At 44.1% G+C, this 21,705-nt stretch overlaps 1 pseudogene; it reads left to right on the top strand.

The window, feature by feature from the left end:
* The first annotated feature begins 12,961 nt into the window (after positions 1-12,961).
* Positions 12,962-21,705, top strand: part of LOC125532630 — a 138,353-nt pseudogene continuing 129,609 nt past the window's right edge.

Here is a 21,705-nt window from a genome sequence, read left to right as displayed (position 1 = left end):
GCTGCGACATGTTGATCTTCCGAGGCCGGGCATGACCCAGAAAAGTGTGTCCGGCCAAATGGGATCAAGCGTGTTGGGTTATGTGGTGCACCCCTGCAGGGAAGTTAATCTATTCGAATAGCCGTGATCTTCGGTAACAGGACGACTTGGAGTTGTACCTTGACCTTATGACAACTAGAACCGGATACTAAATAAAACACACCCTTCCAAGTGCCAGATACAACCGGTGATCGCTCTCTCACAGGGCAACGAGGGGAGGATCATCGGTTAGGATTATGCTATGTGATGCTACTTGGAGGACTTCAGTCTACTCTCTTCTACATGCTGCAAGATGGAGGTTACCAGAAGCGTAGTCTTCGAAAGGACTAGCTATCCCCCTCTTATTCTGGCATTCTGCAGTTCAGTCCACATATGATAGCCTTATTCCAGTTGATACCAATGCATACGTATATAGTGTAGCTCCTTGCTTGCGAGTACTTTGGATGAGTACTCACGGTTGCTTTTCTTCCCCTTATCCCCTTCCCTATATCCGATTGCTGCAACCAGACGATGGAGCCCAGGAGCCAGATGGCACTGTCGATGACGACTACTACTACTCAGGAGGTGCCTATTACTATGTGCAGCCCGCTGACGGTGACCAGGAGTAGTTTAGGAGGATCCCAGGCAGGACGCATGCGCCTCTTTCGATCTGTATCCCAGTTTGTGCTAGCCTTCTTAAGGCAAACTTGTTTAACTTATGTCTGTACTCAGATATTGTTGCTTCTGCTGACTCGTCTATGATCGAGCTCCCGTATTCGAGCCCTCGAGGCCCCTGGCTTGTAATATGATGCTTGTATGACTTATTTTATTTGTAGAGTTGTGTTGTGATATCTTCCCGTGAGTCTCTGATCTTAATCGTACACATTTGCGTGTATGATTAGTGTACGATTGAATCGGGGGCGTCACAGCAAGGGAGGAGGAGGCCGGCCCTAGGAGGGGGCGCGCCAAGTGTGGAGTCCTACTAGGACTCCCTAGTCCTAGTAGGATTCCGCCTCTCATATGGAATAGGAAAAGAGGAAGGGAAAAGGAGAAGGAAGGAAGGGAGCGCCCCCTTCCCTAGTCCAATTCGGACCAGACCAAGGGGAGGGGTGCGGCCACCCTTGAGGCCCTTTTCCTTCTTTCCCGTATGGCCCAATAAGGCCCAATACGTATTCCCGTAACTCTCCGGTACTCCGAAAAATAACCAAATCACTCGGAACCTTTCCAATGTCCGAATATAGTCGTCCAATATATTGATCTTTATGTCTCGACCATTTTGAGACTCCTCATCATGTCCCTGATCTCATCCGGGACTCCGAACTCCTTCGGTACATCAAAACTCATAAACTCATAATATAACTGTCATCGAAACCTTAAGCGTGCGGACCCTACGGGTTCGAGAACAATGTAGACATGACCGAGACACGTCTCCGGTCAATAACCAATAGCGGAACCTGGATGCTCATATTGGCTCCCACATATTCTACGAAGATCTTTATCGGTCAGACCGTATAACAACATACGTTGTTCCCTTTGTCATCGGTATGTTACTTGCCCGAGATTCGATCGTCGGTATCTCAATACCTAGTTCAATCTCGTTACCGGCAAGTCTCTTTACTCGTTCTGTAATACATCATCCTGCGACTAACTCATTAGTTGCAATGCTTGCAAGGCTTAAGTGATGTGCATTACCGAGAGGGCCCAGAGATACCTCTCCGACAATCGGAGTGACAAATCCTAATCTCGAAATACGCCAACCCAACAAGTACCTTCGGAGACACCTGTAGAGCAACTTTATAATCACCCAGTTACGTTGTGACGTTTGGTGGCACACAAAGTGTTCCTCCGGTAAACGGGAGTTGCATAATCTCATAGTCATAGTAATATGTATAAGTCATGAAGAAAGCAATAGTAACAAACTAAACGATCAAGTGCTAAGCTAACGGAATGGGTCAAGTCAATCACATCATTCTCCTAATGATGTGATCAAATGACAACTCATGTCTATGGTTAGGAAACATAACCATCTTTGATCAACGAGCTAGTGAAGTAGAGGCATACTAGTGACACTCTGTTTGTCTATGTATTCACACATGTATTATGTTTCCGGTTAATACAGTTCTAGCATGAATAATAAACATTTATCATGATATAAGGAAATAAATAATAACTTTATTATTGCCTCTAGGGCATATTTCCTTCAGTCTCCCACTTGCACTAGAGTCAATAATCTAGTTCAAATCGCCATGTGATTTAATACCAATAGTTCACATCATCATGTGATTAACACCCATAGTTCACATCGACATGTGACCAACACCCAAAGGGTTTACTAGAGTCAATAATCTAGTTCACATCGCTATGTGATTAACACCCAAAGGGTACTAAGGTGTGATCATGTTTTGCTTGTGAGAGAAGTTTAGTCAACGGGTCTGCCACATTCAGATCCGTAAGTATTTTGCAAATTTCTATGTCAACAATGCTCTGCACGGAGCTACTCTAACTAATTTCTCCCACTTTCAATATGTATCCAGATTGAGATTTAGAGTCATCTGGATCAGTGTCAAAATTTGCATCGACGTAACCCTTTACGACGAACCTTTTGTCACCTCCATAATCGAGAAACATATCCTTATTCCACTAAGGATAATTTTGACCAATGTCCAGTGATCTACTCCTAGATCACTATTGTACTCCCTTGCCAAACTCAGGGCAGGGTATACAATAGGTCTGGTACACAGCATGGCATACTTTATAGAACCTATGGCTGAGGCATAGGGAATGACTCTCATTCTCTCTCTATCTTCTGCCGTGGTCGGGCTTTGAGTCTTACTCAATTTCACACCTTGTAACACAGGCAAGAACTCTTTCTTTGACTGTTCCATTTTGAACTACTTCAAAAACTTGTCAAGGTATGTACTCATTGAAAACTTATCAAGCGTCTTGATCTATCTCTATAGATCTTGATGCTCAATATGTAAGCAGCTTCACCGAGGTCTTTCTTTGAAAAACTCCTTTCAAACACTCCTTTATGCTTTGCAGAATAATTCTACATTATTTCCGATCAACAATATGTCATACACATATACTTATCAGAAATGCTGTAGTGCTCCCACTCGCTTTCTTGTAAATACATGCTTCACCGCAAGTCTGTATAAAACTACATGCTTTGATCAACTTATCAAAGTGTATATTCCAATTCCGAGATGCTTGCACCAGTCCATAGATGGATTGCTAGAGCTTGCATATTTTGTTAGTACCTTTAGGATTGACAAAACCTTCTAGTTGCATCATATACAACTCTTCTTTAATAAATCCATTAAAGAATGTAGTTTTGTTTATCCATTTGCCAGATTTCATAAAATGCGGCAATTGCTAACATGATTCGGATAGACTTAAGCATAGATACGAGTGAGAAAATCTCATCGTAGTCAACACTTTGAACTTGTCGAAAACCTTTTTGCGACAATTCTAGCTTTGTAGATAGTAACACTACTATCAGCGTCCGTCTTCCTCTTGAAGATCCATTTAATCTCAATGGCTCGCCGATCATTGGGCAAGTCAATCAAAGTCCATACTTTGTTCTCATACATGGATCTCATCTCAGATTTCATGGCCTCAAGCCATTTCGCGGAATCTGGGCTCATCATCGCTTCCTCATAGTTCGTAGGCTCGTCATGGTCAAGTAACATGACCTCCAGAATAGGATTACCGTACCACTCTGATGCGGATCTCACTCTGGTTTACCTACGAGGTTCGGTAGTAACTTGATCTGAAGTTACATGATCATCATCATTAGCTTCCTCACTAATCGGTGTAGTAGTCACAGGAACAGATTTCTGTGATGAACTACTTTTCAATAAGGGAGCAGGTACAGTTACCTCATCAAGTTCTACTTTCCTCCCACTCACTTCTTTCAAGAGAAACTCCTTTTCTAGAAAGGATCCATTCAAAGCAACGAATATATTGCCTTCGGATCTGTGATAGAAGGTGTACCCAACATTTTCTTTTGGGTATCCTATGAAGACGCACTTTTCCGATTTGGGTTAGAGCTTATCAGGTTGAAACTTTTTCACATAAGCATTGCAACCTCAAACTTTAAGAAACGACAGCTTAGGTTTCTTGACAAACCATAGTTCATACGGTGTCGTCTCAACAGATTTAGATGGTGCCCTATTTAACGTGAATGCAGCTGTCTCTAATGCATAAACCCAAAACGATAGTGGTAGATCGGTAAGAGACATCATAGATCGCACCATATCTAATAACGTATGGTTATGACGTTCAGACACACCATCACACTGTGGTATTCCAGGTGGCGTGAGTAGTGAAACTATTTCATATTTGTTTTTAACTGAAGGCCAAACTCGTAACTCAAATATTTTACTTCTGCGATCATATCGTAGAAACTTTTATTTTTGTTACGATGATTCTCCACTTCACTCTGAAATTCTTTGAACTTTTCAAATGTTTTAGACTTGTGTTTCAGCAAGTAGATATACTCATATCTGCTCAAATCATCTGTGAAGATCAGAAAATAATGATACCTGCCACGAGCCTCAATATTCATCGGACCACATACATCAGTATGTATGATTTCCAACAAATCTGTTGCTCGCTCCATTGTTCCGAAGAACGGAGTCTTAGTCATCTTGCCCATGAGGCATGGTTCGCAAGCATCAACTGATTCATAATCAAGTGATTCCAAAAGCCCATCAGAATGGATTTTCTTCATGCGCTTTACACCAATATGACCTAAACGGCAGTGCCACAAATAAGTTGCACCATCATTATTAACTTTGCATCTTTTGGTTTCAATATTATGAATATGTGTATCACTACGATCGAGATCCAACGAACCATTTTCATTGGGTGTGTAACCATATAAGGTTTTATTCATGTAAACAGAACAACAATTTATTCAATTACTTAAATGAATAACCGTATTGCAATAAACATGATCAAATCATATTCATGCTCAACGCAAACACCAAATAACACTTATTTAGGTTCAACACTAATCCCAAAAGTATAGGGAGTGTGCGATGATGATCATATCAATCTTGGAACCATTTCCAACACACATCGTCACTTCACCCTTAACTAGTCTATGTTCATTCTGCAACTCCCGTTTCAAGTTACTACTCTTAGCAACTGAACCAGTATAAAATACCGAGGGGTTGCTACGAACACTAGTAAAATACACACCAATAATCTGTATATCAAATATACCTTTGTTCACTTTGCCATCCTTCTTATCCATCAAATACTTGGGGCAGTTCCGCTTCCAGTGACCAGTCCCTTTGCAGTAGAAGCACTTAGTCTCAGGCTTAGGACTAGACTTGGGCTTCTTCACTTGAGCAACAACTTGCTTGCCGTTCTTCTTGAAGTTCCCCTTCTTCCCTTTGCCCTTTACTTGAAACTAGTGGTCTTGTCTACCATCAACACTTGATATTTTTCTTGATTTCTACCTTCGTCGATTTCAGCACTATGAAGAACTTGGGAATCGTTTCCGTTATCCCTTGCATATCATAGTTCATCACGAAGTTCTACTAACTTGGTGATGGTGACTAGAGAATTCTGTCAATCACTATTTTATCTGGAAGATTAACTCCCACTTGATTCAAGCGATTGTAGTACCCAGACAATCTGAGCACATGCTCACTGGTTGAGCTATTCTCCTCCATCTTTTAGCTATAGAACTTGTTGGAGACTTCATATCTCTCAACTCGGGTATTTGCTTGAAATATTAACTTCAACTCCTGGAACATCTCATATGGTCCATGACGTTCAAAACGTCTTTGAAGTCCCGATTCTAAGCCGTTTAAGCATGATGCACTAAACTATCAAGTAGTCATCATATTGAGCTAACCAAATGTTCATAACATCTGCATCTGCTCCTGCAATAGGTTTGTCACCTAGCAGTGCATCAAAGACATAATTCTTCTGTGCAGCAATGAGGATAAACCTCAGATCACGGATCCAATCCGCATCATTGCTACTAACATCTTTCAACTTAGTTTTCTCTAGGAACATATCAAAAATAAAACAGGGGAGCTAAATGCGAGCTATTGATCTACAACATAGATATGCTAATACTACCAGGACTAAGTTCATGATAAATTAAAGTTCAATTAATCATATTACTTAAGAACTCTCACTTAGATAGACATCCCTCTAATCCTCTAAGTGATCACGTGATCCAAATCAACTAAACCCTGTCCGATCATCACGTGAGATGGAGTAGTTTCAATGGTGAACATCACTATGTTGATAATATCTACTATATGATTCACGCTCGACCTTTCGGTCTCCATGTCCCGAGGCCATATCTGTTATATGCTAAGCTCGTCAAGTTTAACCTGAGTATTCCGCGTGTGCAACTGTTTTGCACCCGTTGTATTTGAACGTAGAGCCTATCACACCCGATCATCACGTGGTGTCTCAGCACGAAGAACTTTCGCAACGCTGCATACTCAGGGAGAACACTTATACTTTGATAATTTAGTGAGGGATCATCTTATAATGCTACCGTCAATCAAAGCAAGATAAGATGCATAAAAGATAAACATCACATGCAATCAATATAAGTGATATGATATGACCATCATCATCTTGTACTTGTGATCTCCATCTCCGAAGTACCGTCATGATCACCATCGTTACCGGCGTGACACCTTGATCTCCATCGTAGCATCATTGTCGTCTCGCCAATCTTATGCTTCCACGACTATCGCTACCGCTTAGTGATAAAGTAAAGCATTACAGCGCGATTGCATTGCATACAATAAAGCGACAACCATATGGCTCCTGCCAGTTGCAGATAACTCGATTACAAAACATGATCATCTCATACAATAAAATTTAGCATCATGTCTTACCATATCACATCACAACATGCCCTACAAAAACAAGTTAGACGTCCTCTACTTTGTTGTTGCAAGTTTTATGTGGCTGCTACGGGCTTAGCAAGAACCGTTCTTACCTACGCATCAAAACCACAACGATAGTTTGTCAAGTTGGTGCTGTTTTAACCTTCGCAAGGACCGGGCGTAGCCACACTCGGTTCAACTAAAATTGGAGAAACTGACACCCGCCAGCCACCTGTGTGCAAAGCACGTCGGTAGAACCAGTCTCGCGTAAGCGTACGCGTGATGTCGGTCCGGGCCGCTTCATCCAACAATACCGCTGAACCAAAGTATGACATGCTGGTAAGCAGTATGACTTATATCGCCCACAAGTCACTTGTGTTCTACTCGTGCATAACATCAACGCGTAAAAACCTGGCTCTGATACCACTGTTGGGGAACGTAGTAATTTTAAAATTTTCCTTCACACACGCAAGATCATGGTGATGCATAGCAACGAGAGGGGAGAGTGTTTTCTACGTACCCTCATAGACCGGAAGCGGAAGCGTTAGCACAACGCGGTTGATGTAGTCGTACGTCTTCACGGCCCGACCGATCAAGCACCAAAACTACGACACCTCCGAGTTCTAGCACACGTTCAGCTCGATGACGATCCCCGGACTCCGATCCAGCAGAAAGTCGGGGAAGAGTTCCATCAGCACGACGGCATGGTGACGATCTTGATGTTCTACCGTTGCAGGGCTTCGCCTAAGCACCGCTACAATATTATCGAGGATTATGGTGGAGGAGGGCACCGCACACGGCTAATAGATCTCAAGGATCAATTGTTGTGTCTTTGGGGTGCCCCCCTGCACCCATATATAAAGGAGCAAGGGAGGAGGAGGCCGGCCGTAGGAGGGGGCGCGCCAAGTGTGGAGTCCTACTAGGACTCCCTAGTCCTAGTAGGATTCCACCTCCCATATGAAATAGGAGAAGAGGAAGGGAAAAGGAGAAGGAAGGAAGGGGGCGCCCCCTTCCCTAGTCCAACTCGGACCAGACCAAGGGGAGGGGTGGGGCCACCCTTGAGGCCCTTTTCCTTCTTTCCCGTATGGCCCAATAAGGCTCAATACGTATTCCCATAACTCTCTGGTACTCCGAAAAATACCCGAATCACTCGGAACCTTTCCGATGTCCAAATATAGTCGTCCAATATGTCGATCTTTACGTCTCGACCATTTCGAGACTCCTCGCCATGTCCCCGATCTCATCCGGGACTCCGAACTCCTTCGGTACATCAAAACTCATAAACTCATAATGTAACCGTCATCGAAACCTTAAGCGTGCGGACCCTACGGGTTCGAGAACAATGTAGACATGACCGAGACACGTCTCCGGTCAATAACCAATAGCGGAACCTGTATGCTCATATTGGCTCCCACATATTCTACGAAGATCTTTATCGGCCAGACCGCATAACAACATACGTTGTTCCCTTTGTCATCGGTATGTTACTTGCCCGAGATTCGATCGTCGATATCTCAATACCTAGTTCAATCTCGTTACCGGCAAGTCTCTTTACTCGTTCCGTAATACATCATCCTGCAACTAACTCATTAGTTGCAATGCTTGCAAGGCTTAAGTGATGTGCATTACCGAGAGGGCCCAGAGATACCTCTCCGACAATCGGAGTGACAAATCCTAATCTCGAAATACGCCAACCCAACAAGTACCTTCGGAGACACCTGCAGAGCACCTTTATAATCACCCAGTTACGTTGTGACGTTTGGTGGCACACAAAGTGTTCCTCTGGTAAACGGGAGTTGCATAATCTCATAGTCATAGGAACATGTATAAGTCATGAAGAAAGCAATCGCAACAAACTAAACGATCAAGTGCTAAGCTAACGGAATGGGTCAAGTCAATCACATCATTCTCCTAATGATGTGATCCCGTTAATCAAATGACAACTCATGTCTATGGTTAGGAAACATAACCATCTTTGATCAACGAGCTAGTCAAATAGAGGCATACTAGTGACACTCTGTTTGTCTATGTATTCACACATGTATTATGTTTCCGGTTAATACAGTTCTAGCATGAATAATAAACATTTATCATGATATAAGGAAATAAATAATAACTTTATTATTGCCTCTAGGGCATATTTCCTTCATGAACATGAGGGTCCCGCACGATTGAACTTAGTATCGACGAACTCTGCTGCGTGGAGTCCATGTCGTTCTCTCCGCCGCCATGTCCGGCCCCTTCTCTGCCGCCATGTCCGGACCCTTCTCCGCCGCCATGTCTGGCCTCTTCCCCGCCGCCATTATCGATCACCTCTTCGTCTTGCCCCGTGTCATCATTGCCTGCCCCGTCGGCATCCTCAACATCGTCATCCTCATCTTCAATTATCCATCGAGTATAGCCATCCATGAAACCAGTCATGAGCAGGTGCGCTTCGACACGACCTTCGTCATGGGGGTCGAGCCAAACTATTCCTTTGCATTTTCGACACGGGCATAAAACCTATGTCCGGTTATTTTCTTTCATGTCCTGCACCACCGACCGCAACCACCTGTCCACCATCGTTCCACTGACCATCGTCAACTCTACACGGTAATATAATAAACAAATTGATTATAAAAATGCGTGCATGCATCAAAGTCATACAAAAATTCGGCATGACCTTCCTTAAAAATAGGACATATATAGATCTAGAGTTTGCCCGGAATTCGCCGAAACAGAAATAAATCGACATTTCGGCAAAACATAGGCAACTCAAAAGCACAATTTGGCATCAACTCATGCCACACACACAATTTCCATAAACATATCACACACACATAAACATATTTCCATTTTGCAAAAGCATGAAATTTTAATCACCTATATTGAGATCGAGCACACGGTGGAGATGATGATGTAGGGAGATCAAAAGTGCACAAAGCTCTTCTTGATAAAGATAGATCTAGTTAGGAGGCAAATATGTCACTTAACTAAATACTACATCTACCTAGCTACCTAATTTGGGAGGAGACAACTTCAACTAGTGGAGGGGGAAGGAAAAAGAGAAAGGAGATGCATTAATGGAGGTGGTGTAGTCAGGTAGGAGTAATGAAGAGAGAGAAAGATAGGTAGAAGAGGGAGAGTAATGGGGGAGAAGTATTAAGGAAGAAGAAGAGTGAGAGTGGGAGAGGTAGGGGAAAGGGAGAGGAAGGGGAGGGGGAGGGTGGGTGGGAAAAAGGTGGTGGGTGCGGGTTAGCAGTAGCACGGGATGTAAACCGTGCTGCTGCTAAGAAAGTAGCAGCATCGCACTTTAGGTACAAGCGCTACTGCTAACCGGGACCAAAAGTGTGCCAGATTTGAAAATTAGCAGCAGCGACCTCAGAAAAACCGCGCTACAGCTACAGCTATAGCAGTAGCGCGGCTCGCGGCACCGCGCTGCTGCTAAATGGAGTTGGGTGGGCACTGTCGGTCCATATTTGTAGCAGCGCGGGTTACGCCGAGCGCGCTACTGCTAAGCACTTGTCAGTAGCGGGTTTTCCGCACCCCGCGCTACTGCTAATTAGCAGCAGCGCTCCTTTTTGAGCCGCGCTGCTGCTAAGATTCTGTGTATAGGGTTTTCACTAGTAGTGAAGGGGAAACATCCGACAACGGGAACACCATGCCCATCCGGAAGTCCAGCCGGCTCAACAGCCTCCACCATGCTCAGATCTGGGAAGGCGACGAGCACCTATTGGGCGAATCTGGGTGATGGTTCGACCACGGGACGAGAAAGTATCATTGGACGACGGTAGCATCTACCACCACACTTCAAATCAAGCCCCGCCAGCATGGTGGTCGGATCTACCCGAGTCAGATCAACCATCCCGTGCATTGCTCCGCATGAGCCGCATGGCTGCAGACGCCTAGGACGAGACATACAGGAGCGCTGCACCACCAGTGCGTTGTCATTCGCCGGGAAGGCTAGCCCGCTGGTGCAGTCCGGGTAGAACATAGAACGAAATATCTATGAACACAGCACATCCGGTTAGCACTTGAACGAGTAAATAGAGGATGATCGGATCATACCCTCCAGTCAGCCATGGTCACGTATCGGCGGCAGCGGCGGCTACGGCTTCATCCACGACCTTCTTCTTAGCGGCAGTGTCTTCTAGCATGTCATCGGTGTTGGGGAAGTAGTCGAAGACGAGGGTGAAGACGCGAACAAACCGGGCGCAGTCGCGCCAAGATGCTTCAAAAAAATCTTATCGCCCTTAAAAGGACAGGGTTCTCAAGACCTTCTCTCCCATCCGGTCGTGCACGCAATCGACGGGATGGGATCACTGGAGGCATCAGAAAGCTTGAGACGGTGGATGACGGCCAGAGCTGTGCATGTATGAGTAAGTTGGTTGGCTCTCTTGCCGGCCAATGCCTCCTATATATAAGCATCCGGGTAGGAGTTATGGGCCGAGGCCCATGACATAGTCGGTGTGCAACTAGGTAGGCTCATACCCGAGTCGGCACGTAGTCGGGTAGGCTCACGTCCGAACCGTCACTTACGTACATGTTTTATTAGGGATCTATAGGGGTCACTTTATGATTTTATTTAGTCCCTCGCTTTAAGTAAAAGAAAAGGTCAGCCACAAGAAACAGGGTAAATAAAAGGTTTCCGTGTCTTGTACAACGCTAAGCCCCCCAAAATTGACACAACTTCCTATGGGTTAATTTTTACAAGCCATATAAAAATGACTAAATTTCTATTTTGCTTTCATACACAGCTACGTTTATTCTGGTACCACATTACTGATTATGATAAACACCGCTACGCTAGGTCAAGGCGAGACACTCATTCATCAGGCAAGGTTAGGCAGGGTCCATCAATGCAGTTTGCTCAGTGATTTTTTTTCGTCGTGACGCTGTAGGAAATTAAGTCGTGATGAGACCATCACATTTTTTGTTTCTAAAATGACTTTTTAAAAGTACCTTATCTCGTCATGACATCACTTAGACATAGTTTATGAAATGTTACTTTAAAAGTCCTTATCTTATCATGGAATTTCATTCAGACTTTTTCTTTATATCTATCACACATGCATGATTTAATAGTTTTTCTCCCGCTGCAACGTATGGGCATATTTGCTAGTTTCTATACAAATCTTTTTAGTTGAAGAGAACATTGTGTCCCTTTTTTCAAAAAGGAGAAAGTTGTGGAGAGGTATCTGAAGTTTGTGTTCCGTGAAGTTTGGACGGCGTTGACAAATCGTTTTAGGCAGGGCAGTCGTTTGGACTGAAGCCAAATCTTCCGGCCGCTGCCAAAATTTTAATTGAATTTTTACTGCAGCTTCGCGGTTCCCTAGTTTTAATTGAATTTTTGCCGCACTGCTAACTTTGTGTGGTGTGGCGAGCATCCACATTACTGTGTTTGGACTTTCTGATTTCGCTCCAGTACAAGTGAATTGTTCTTGGTCCGTTTCTTCATTCAAAACAGCTATCATCTTCTATTTGTCCTCCCCTGACTAGTTTCTTGTTCATGGTTGCTGCAGGGCTGCAGCAGGAGCTGATCCCCTCACAAGTCAGTTCTCTCCTCACATCTAGCTAAATCATTGTTGCTACCTTTTGACCAGCACTAACTGAAATCTGGGATCTCACTACAGTATATACTTTATAACTGCACTTCAGATTCTTGGGAGATGAATTTGTGTGGGAGCCCAATATGCTCCAACCAAGATGTGGCCTCGTGTGCTTCAAAGAAAATATTCAACTCCTCTACCTGCATGAATCATTTGGTGGCGATTGGGGGCGTCGCGATGCTTCTATTCATGCTCACACTCCAGCTGTTTGTCGAAATTCCAAAGAATAAAGCATCCCCGAGGCAGCTTATCATGCTCACTTCACGGCTACATTTGGCTGCTGTGCTCTTCAGTGGCTGCCTGGGTTTGGTTTATCTTGGGCTAGGAATCTGGGTGCTGGGAAATAACTTCAATCAGGGTGCTTCTGTTTACCTGTCACATTGGTGGCTTGTAACATTATCTCAAGGATTGAATTTGATCCTTACCAGCTTCGCTTTCAGCATCAGGCCTCGGTTTCTTGGAGCCGCATTTGTTTGATTTTGGTCTGTCTTGCTGATCATCTTCGCAGCATTCATCTCTAGTTCTTCAGTTGTTTATATTGTTGCAGAGAAGACTATCACAATTAAAGCTTGTTTGGATGTTCTGTCCTTACCAGGTGCAATTCTCCTCCTTCTCTATGGCATTCAGCACAGGGTTGTTGAAGAGGGTTATGGAAGAACTGGAAATGGTTTACACGAGCCCCTGAACACGGCGGCAGGCAGTGAGGTAGCCGATTCTGAGAGTCGGGTAACTACCTTTGCTAAAGCTGGGTTTTTCAGTGAGATGTCATTTTGGTGGCTGAATCCTTTAATGAATAAGGGGTATGAGAAGCCCCTTGAGGACAACGACGTGCCACTTTTAGGCGCCATGGATCTAGCACAGAACCAGTATTTGATGTTCATGGAGAAGCTGAACAGCAAGAAGAGAAAAAAAATCACCATCAACACAACACCATGGATCTTCTGGACTATTGTTTCTTGTCACAAGCATGCGCTCTTGGTCTCAGGTTTCTTTGCTTTGCTCAAGGTTCTCACCTTATCTACTGGCCCAATACTTCTCAAGGCATTCATCAATTTATCACTTGGGAAAGGGACCTTTAAATATGAAGGGTACGTGCTTGCTGCGATGATGTTTGTCTGCAAATGCTGTGAATCGTTGTCTCATAGACAGTGGAATTTCCGCATTCGGAGATTAGGACTGCAGGTGAGGTCATTCCTGTCAACAGCTATTTATAAGAAACAACAGAAGCTATCAAATGCAGAAACAATGAAGCACTCTTCTGGGGAAATTATGAACTATGTGAATGTCGATGCCTATCGGATTGGGGAATTCCCATACTGGTTCCATCAAACATGGACAACAAGCGTTCAGCTTTGCATTGCTCTAGCAATTTTATACAAAGCGGTTGGTGCTGCAACGCTTTCATCGTTGGTTGTCATCATTATCACCGTACTCTGCAATGCTCCATTGGCCAAACTGCAACACAAGTTTCAGAGTAAACTTATGGAAGCGCAAGATTCAAGATTGAAGGCCATGTCTGAGTCACTAGTTTATATGAAGGTCTTGAAACTTTATGCATGGGAAGCTCACTTCAAGAAAGTCATCAAGGGGTTGAGAGAGGGTTGAGTACAAGTGATTGTCAGCATTCCAGCTTAGGAGGGCATACAACAATTTCCTTTTCTGGTCATCACCCGTTTTGGTTTCGGCAGCGACCTTTCTAACCTGCTATCTTTTGAAAATCCCTCTTGATGCTAGCAATGTCTTCACCTTTGTGGCAACTCTACGTATCGTGCAGGACCCAGTTAGGTCAATACCAGATGTTATTGGAGCTGTGATACAAGCTAAGGTTGCTTTCACTCGGATATCAAAGTTCCTTGATGCACTTGAGCTAAACGGACAAATTAGGAAGAAATACTGTGTTGGCATTTACTACCCTATATCGATGAATTTGTGCAGTTTCTCATGGGATGAAAATCCATCAAAACCAACACTAAAGAATATAAATTTGGTGGTCAAAGTTGGAGAAAAGGTTGCAATTTGTGGAGAGGTAGGGTCAGGAAAGTCGACGCTTTTGGCTGCTATACTTGGAGAGGTCCCCAAAACTAAAGGCACAGTATGTTCTCTTACTACCTTCATCTTTTCATGAAGCAGAAAACCACATGGCTGTTAGTTTATGAGGTAATGATGTGCTGGTGTTATCTTTATCGCCCAATTGTGTAATCTTATAAACCTTGCCACTCTATTCCGAAATGTCTTTTCAGAATTTACTGCCTAATAGTTGGGGAGCATAGCATTGTTGTATGCAAGATCATTAAAGTATGTTTAAAAGATACACAGCATGTTGACAACTGTATCGCGTTCGGTTTTCCAAAGTTGATATAAAAATAATGCTTGACAATAGTTGCCACGTTGAAGTATGCCAACTAATTATTTTTTTCATAAGAACTTAATATCAAATTATTGATCTTTGCATAAAAAATTCAGATCCAAGTCTTTGGGAAGATAGCATACGTTTCTCAGAATGCATGGATCCAAACAGGGACTGTGCAAGACAATATTCTCTTTGGATCTTCGATGGACAGGCAAAGATACCAAGACACACTCGCGCAGTGCTCATTGGTCAAGGACCTTGAAATGCTGCCATATGGAGATTGTACTCAGATTGGGGAGAGAAGAGCAAATCTTAGTGGTGGTCAGAAACAGCGTGTCCAGCTTGCTCGTGCACTATACCAAAATGCAGACATCTATCTTCTTGATGACCCTTTCAGTGCTGTTGATGCCCATACAGCAACAAGTCTCTTCAATGTAAGGATCATATAAACAGATGCATATGTTTTACTATTTGATTCTGAACTGTTTTCGAGTAAATTACACAGAAACATACCTTTTGAGGTTGATGTATAACAGAAAACCACAACTTCAGTTATTTTTTTCACATAAGGAGTATTTTTAGGCTGATGGTCAGAGGAGTATTTGACACAAACACCTTTGACCACCGCCCCTTTATTTTCTCTCCCTTGGCCAGGCCCCTGTTTGGCCAGACCAAGCTGTTCTTCCCCAACTCCAGTGAGACACTTTCTAGGTCTACTGCAACCTGTGAACAATTTTTAAATTAATTTTGTCTGTAGCATCATCAACTCTCCTGATTATGTCCCACTGTCCAAATCTTAGAGAAATCCTACCAGGGAGTGTCCAGTTGGCATACGCGCTTTGCTGACACATTGGCATTGGCGGCAGAGGTGCTTAGTTTTGTCAGAGATAGAGAGATAGAGGCGGGCCTGCCCAGAGGAGGAAGACAAGTTGGGAAGGGAGACGCTTCTTGTTATGTGAAAAAATTAACTGGAGTTGTGGTTTGTTGTTTACATCAGTCCCAAAAGGTGTGTTTCTGTGTACTTTATTCACTGTTTTACGAAGCTCTTTTTTAAGAGGGATCTTTTTTTTTGAAAATGGAGGAGGACCCCCGGCCTCTACATCTGGATGATACATGCAGCCACTTTATTAATTATTCACACAAGACCTTACAAAGTCATACAACAGTAAGACTGAAGCAACCGTCTAGGCAACAAAAGTGTCGCTACTCCTATCCAAGAGATGAAGGGATGCTGATAGTCTGGCCTAGTACCAAACAGACCTCGCAGCCAAACCTAACATCTAAGACCTGAGGTCCCATCCAGGACGCCTGCCGGGTATGGGTCACCTACTAGTCTGGCGCACCCCTCAACCAGGACGCCTGCCGGGTCTGAGGCCGCCGCAGCCACCTGCCACCAATCCATCTTCAGAGCTGTACTGCTACATCTACGTTGCTCGGTCTAGCTGCCGTCAACGCCACCACGACGCCAGACCGCATCACCCTCCTACGCGAGTCCATCTCCGCGCATCGGACGCAGAGTCACCACAGCGCCATGCCGCCGAGACCCGCCGCCATCAATGAGTGAGATGCCGCACCGCTCCACCAGAGAATCCATCCTCTGATCCTGCATCCAACTGCTGCTCAAAAAACGATGCCCCCATGAGGGAAAACGACGCCCCAAAAGCACGGCCATCGTCCGATCCGGAAACTCCGGATCAAGGTTTTCACCCAGAGCAGCGCAAGCAAGTCGACAGAAGCTGCAAAGGCGATGTCTTCAACAAGATAACGACGCAAAAACGCCGCCATCGCCCGCCATGACCCGAGTCATAGCACGGTTTCACCGGCAACTCCGTCTCCCCACTGTACGCCGGGACTGGATGCGAGAATCCACAACCATCTAGCCGACCACCTCCGACGAAGAAGATGGCCACCACCTCCACGCCAAGGGCCGGAGCCCCCGACGTCCTCGTGTCACGTGCCTAGTCCAGAGGTCGCTTGCCGCGCCGGAACAAAGGATGCGCACGACGGCTCGAGGAACCACCATCCAGATCCGAATGTGATCCAGATCAGACACCCTAACCGCCGACATGATCTCTTCGTCGCCGCTGTGAGTGCATCTAGTGCCCCTTAGTGATTTTGGTGTATTGAAGACTTATAGGTTAAGGGACTAATGCATTTGTAAGTGTACACAGGTCTATAAGTCTATGAGGAGTTTGATATTTACAGAGAAAGTCGACCCCTAAAAATGAAGTTCTTCGACTGAAGACTTTGAATCTCTGAAGACTTTCTGAAGACTTTGAAAGTGAAGAAATTGGTGTGACCTTGAAGACTTGGTATTCATTCATGGAACATGAAGCGTGAAGACTTTTGTTTTCGTAGTTTCATTTTCTCTTTCTTGAGTCATAGGAAACACCGTACTGTTAAAGGGGGTCGAGGAAATACTAAGGAAAAAATTCCATGTGATGCTCAACTCAAAATCCTACACCTACCAATCCCTTCGAGTGAAGCCATTGGAAATCTCATACAGTCCAGTCATATTCTTCAGTGACAGAGACGAAGTTCTTATGGTCTCTAAGGAATTTGTTCTGACTGAGGAGTTAGGAATTCGTCAGTGCGGATTGCCTACACAGTGAGGAACATGATAGCCCTGAGGAGTTTGCTACTCAAAATTCCGACCGTTGCTGTGCTATGCGCCAGCTGTACCAAAATATCTATCCACCTAACGGTCATATCATTGAAGGGCATTTATTTCTTATCATGTCGGGCTGCTCCCTAGGCTATAAATAGCCGGCCCTACAACCACTAGCTGGTTGGCTGCTCCGAGAGAAACTGACACTTGTCATTTGAGAGCAACCCATCCTCCGAGGACTTTGAGCGAAAATCATCAAGTGAGGAAAAACCAAAAACCCAAACCCAAACACCTACAAACCCCAAGTGATTGAGCATCACTGAAGAGATTGATCATGCGTGGATCCGAAGCTTGTTACCTTTGAAGACTGTGCTTCTTCCAAACGGTTAGGCGTCATGGTCTAGAGCATCCAAGAGGAATTGTGGATCGCCGAGTGACCAAGTTTGTGAAGGTTTGGAAGTCGCCTGAAGACTTACCACGAGTGATTGGGCGAGGTCTGTGTGACCTTAGCTCAAGGAGAATACGGTGAGGACTGGGTGTCCTGAGCTGCGTGTTCATGACTGGGTGTCCGGGACTGTGTGTCCTCGAGTTTAAATACTCAGCCGCTCCAACCAGACGTACAGCTGAGACAGCAGTTGGAACTGGTCTACCAAATCATTGTCTTCACCAAGCTTACTGGTTCTATTCCCTCAACTCTTTCATTTCCTCATAACTGTGTTGTGTGTTTGTTCATATCTGTGCTTGAAGACTTTGACTGAAGACTTTCTCAATTTCCTCAGTTCAATTTCTTCAGTCTGTTTGTCTTCATCCTGTGTTATCCTGTGATTACGCTTTTCAGTACTCTATGCCTGTCTTCATTTCATCATGATGACCATGCTTGTATTCTGTCATGTTTACTCTTGAGTACTTATTCCGCTGCTAGTAGTTCTTTGCTAAGAAATTTCCTCACCGGAAAATTCCTCAGTGAAGAATTTCATAAAAATAGCATATTCACCCCCCTCTTTCAATTTGTATCAGAGCAAGGTACTCCCTTGTTCTGTGTGATTTTGGTTTAACCGCCTGGAGTTTTAGTTATGTCGACCGCAGGTATGATCAAGGTCTCTGCTGGGTGTCCTACCTTCGATGGGACGGACTACCCCTACTGGAAGAATAAGATGCGAATGCATCTTGAAGCAATTGATAACGATCTCTGGTATGTTGTGGAAAATGGTGTTCCCTCAGTCACACCTTCTCTGAATGCTGCTGATGTGAAGAGATTCAAGCAACTCGACTCTCAAGTGAAGAATACCATATGTGGCCATCTGAGCAAAGGACAGTATGGCAGAGTGAGTGCTTTGGAGACAGCGAAGCTTATCTGGGACAGGTTGTCCAAAGTGAATGAAGGAGTCTCAACACAGCATGACTCTCGAGTTGATGTTCTTCGCAATCTCTTCAATCGCTTCAAAAGACTCGACAATGAAAATGTTCAACAAACCTTCGATCGCCTCACTAACATTTCAAATGAGCTTCAAGCACTTGGTGCCACTGGCATCACCGACCATGAGGTGGTGAAGAAATTGCTGAGATTGCTTGATTCCTCATTTGACACTCTGGCATTGATGATACAAGAACGTGCTGATTACAAGTCACTTGATCCCGCTGATATTCTCGAGAGGCTAAATACTCATGAGTTCCAACTTGCTGAAAAAAGGGATCTCTATGGTTCAAGCTATGGCAGATCATGTGCACTGAAGGCCAAGGCAGTATCTGAGTCTGAAGATGAAGACTCTGATAGCAGCCTTGGCGATCCTGAAGAACTAAGCCATGATCTGGCTCTGCTTGTGAAGAAGTTCAAAAGTTCTCAAGACGTAGTCGCCTTGGAAGACTCTCAAGGAGCAATGATTCCTCATCCAGTGACTACAAGAGGAGGCTCTGCCACAAATGCAAGAAACCTGGACATTACATTCAAGATTGTCCACTGTGGGAAAAGGAATCAAAGAAGAAGAAATACAAGGATTACAGTTCGGATGATGCGAAGAAAAAGAAGAGATCCACAAAATCTTCATCATCAAAATCCTCAAAGCCTTCATATCACAAGAAGAGCAGCTCCAAGAAGGCCAGGGCATTCATTGGCAAGGAAATGGACTCCGAGGCTGAATCTGAAGAAAATGAGGAAGAGGAGTCATCTGAGGAGTCCGAATCCGGAGTGGCGAGCCTAGCTCTCGCTACTGCATTCGTCAGCAAGTCTGTCTTCAACACTGAATAAAATGACCTCACCAACAAGGCTGATGAAGGGGATGATGACTACGCTCCCACCTATTGCTTCATGGCAAAGGGTGCCAAGGTACTCAAATATACCTCATCTGAATCAAGTGAGAATGAATCTAATGAAAACCTTAAGCCCAGCTATTCTAAACTTGCTAAGATTGCTGTAAAACAACAAAGGGCTTTAGAAAAGGTTCAAAACATGCTAGATAAAAGTGATGATATGTTGGGTGAAGAAATGGATCGCACTGAAACTTTGACTGGAAATCTTCAGAGACTTCAGTCCAAGCTTGGCAATCTTCAAAGTCATCATAACACTCTCTTATTGGATCATGAGAAGCTTTCTTATGAATTTCTTCAAAGAAAGCAAGACCTTGAGAAGCTAAGAGTGAGTTATGAAGATCTTCAGAAGGAGCGCGATTCATTACTTGCTCAACAAATCAGCGCTTCTCAGGAAGAATTTGTTCCTCCATGCTTGAAGTGCATTGAACGTGAATCTGCTAATTCTTCACCTGAATGTTCAAATGCTGCTAATGTTTCAAATTCTTCACGTGCCTCTGCTATCACTAATTCCTCATCTAAGGACATTGCTAGTATCACTGATGATGCAGGGTTGAAGGAATTGTACATGACAGGCATGTACAAAAGCCTCAAAGGGCATCAGGCTCTGTGTGATGTGCTTAAAAAGTAGATCCTCAATAGGAACCCTAGGAAAGAGGGTATTGCCTTTGAAAGGAAACTCAATGCTGATGGTACATATTGGAAGCCTGAGCAGTACCCCAAAACTACATGGGTTGCTGCAAAGGGACCTCCAGTTGATCCATCTAACTTATCTGGATTTGCACGTGAATCTCCTCATTCTGATGATGAGTCATTTGACTCCAACTATAAACTGCTCAAAAATCAGAACGGTGAAGTATTTGCTAGATATGTTGGTACTAACTGCAGGAACGGTCCCCCTATGAAGAAAATCTGGGTTCCCAAAAGATGCCTTAAAAATCTTCAGGTGAATGTCATCATGATGCCACCTGTGAAGAATAGGAACCCCAGATCAAATTCTTCATATGGACCAAATTCTTCATATGGATCAAAGTCCTCATATGAACATCATCGTGCTAACCCGTCTGTTTCGCATGGATGATCTAAGGATTATGGATATGTGCATTATTCTTCAAATCATTATGTCCATAAATCCTCGAAGAATTTCTCTGCATACTCTTATGCTTACTCTAACCCCTCTTATATGAAACAAAATGGACTGGCTTCTATGCCATCCTTCTCGTATGGAGCTCGCAGAATGATGAACTCTTTGCCACCCCTTCAGATGTGGGTGGTGAAGAAAAAGAACTAATCTCTTCTGCAGGGTCAGGTCTCCAGACGTACGTAATCGTCTGAAGAATTTGCTGGAGACCTGAGTATGCCTGATAGGACGCAAGCTAATCATGAAGAAATGAACTTTCATTTCTCACGTCCTCATATTGCTTTATCTGTTCTTTTGCTTGATGAAATTGATCTGATGAATTGATGTCATATTCTTCACTAATGAAGTATATGAGTTTGTAAGCTGCACTAATTCATCTGCAGGATGATCAACCCAAAGCCACTGAGTGGGTCCTCGATAGTGGATGTACAAATCACATGACTGGTGACAAGAATCTATTGATGGATGCTCCATTATCTCCGTCGCATCTGAAGCATATCATCTTTGCTGACAAAGGCAAAAGTCAGGTATTGGGTCTAGGTAAGGTTGCGATCACAAAGGATCGACACATGGACAAAGTTATGCTTGTTGAGTCCGTAGGATACAACCTTATGTCTGTCTCAATTCTTTGTGATCTTGATATGGTTGTTGTCTTTGGCAAGTACCGTTGTGTTGTGGTTATGGAAGCTGACAATTCCAAAGTCTTCGAAGGCTTTAGGAGAGGAGACCTGTATATTGTTGATTTCTCTATAGGACCACAACCAGCCATGTGCTTACTTGCAAAAACTTCAGAAGGCTGGCTCTGGCATCGATGACTTGGTCAT

The sequence above is a fragment of the Triticum urartu genome, chromosome 1 (genome assembly GCF_003073215.2).
Source record: "Triticum urartu cultivar G1812 chromosome 1, Tu2.1, whole genome shotgun sequence".
NCBI lineage: Eukaryota > Viridiplantae > Streptophyta > Magnoliopsida > Poales > Poaceae > Triticum > Triticum urartu.
This window is presented reverse-complemented; position numbering and strand designations above follow the sequence as displayed.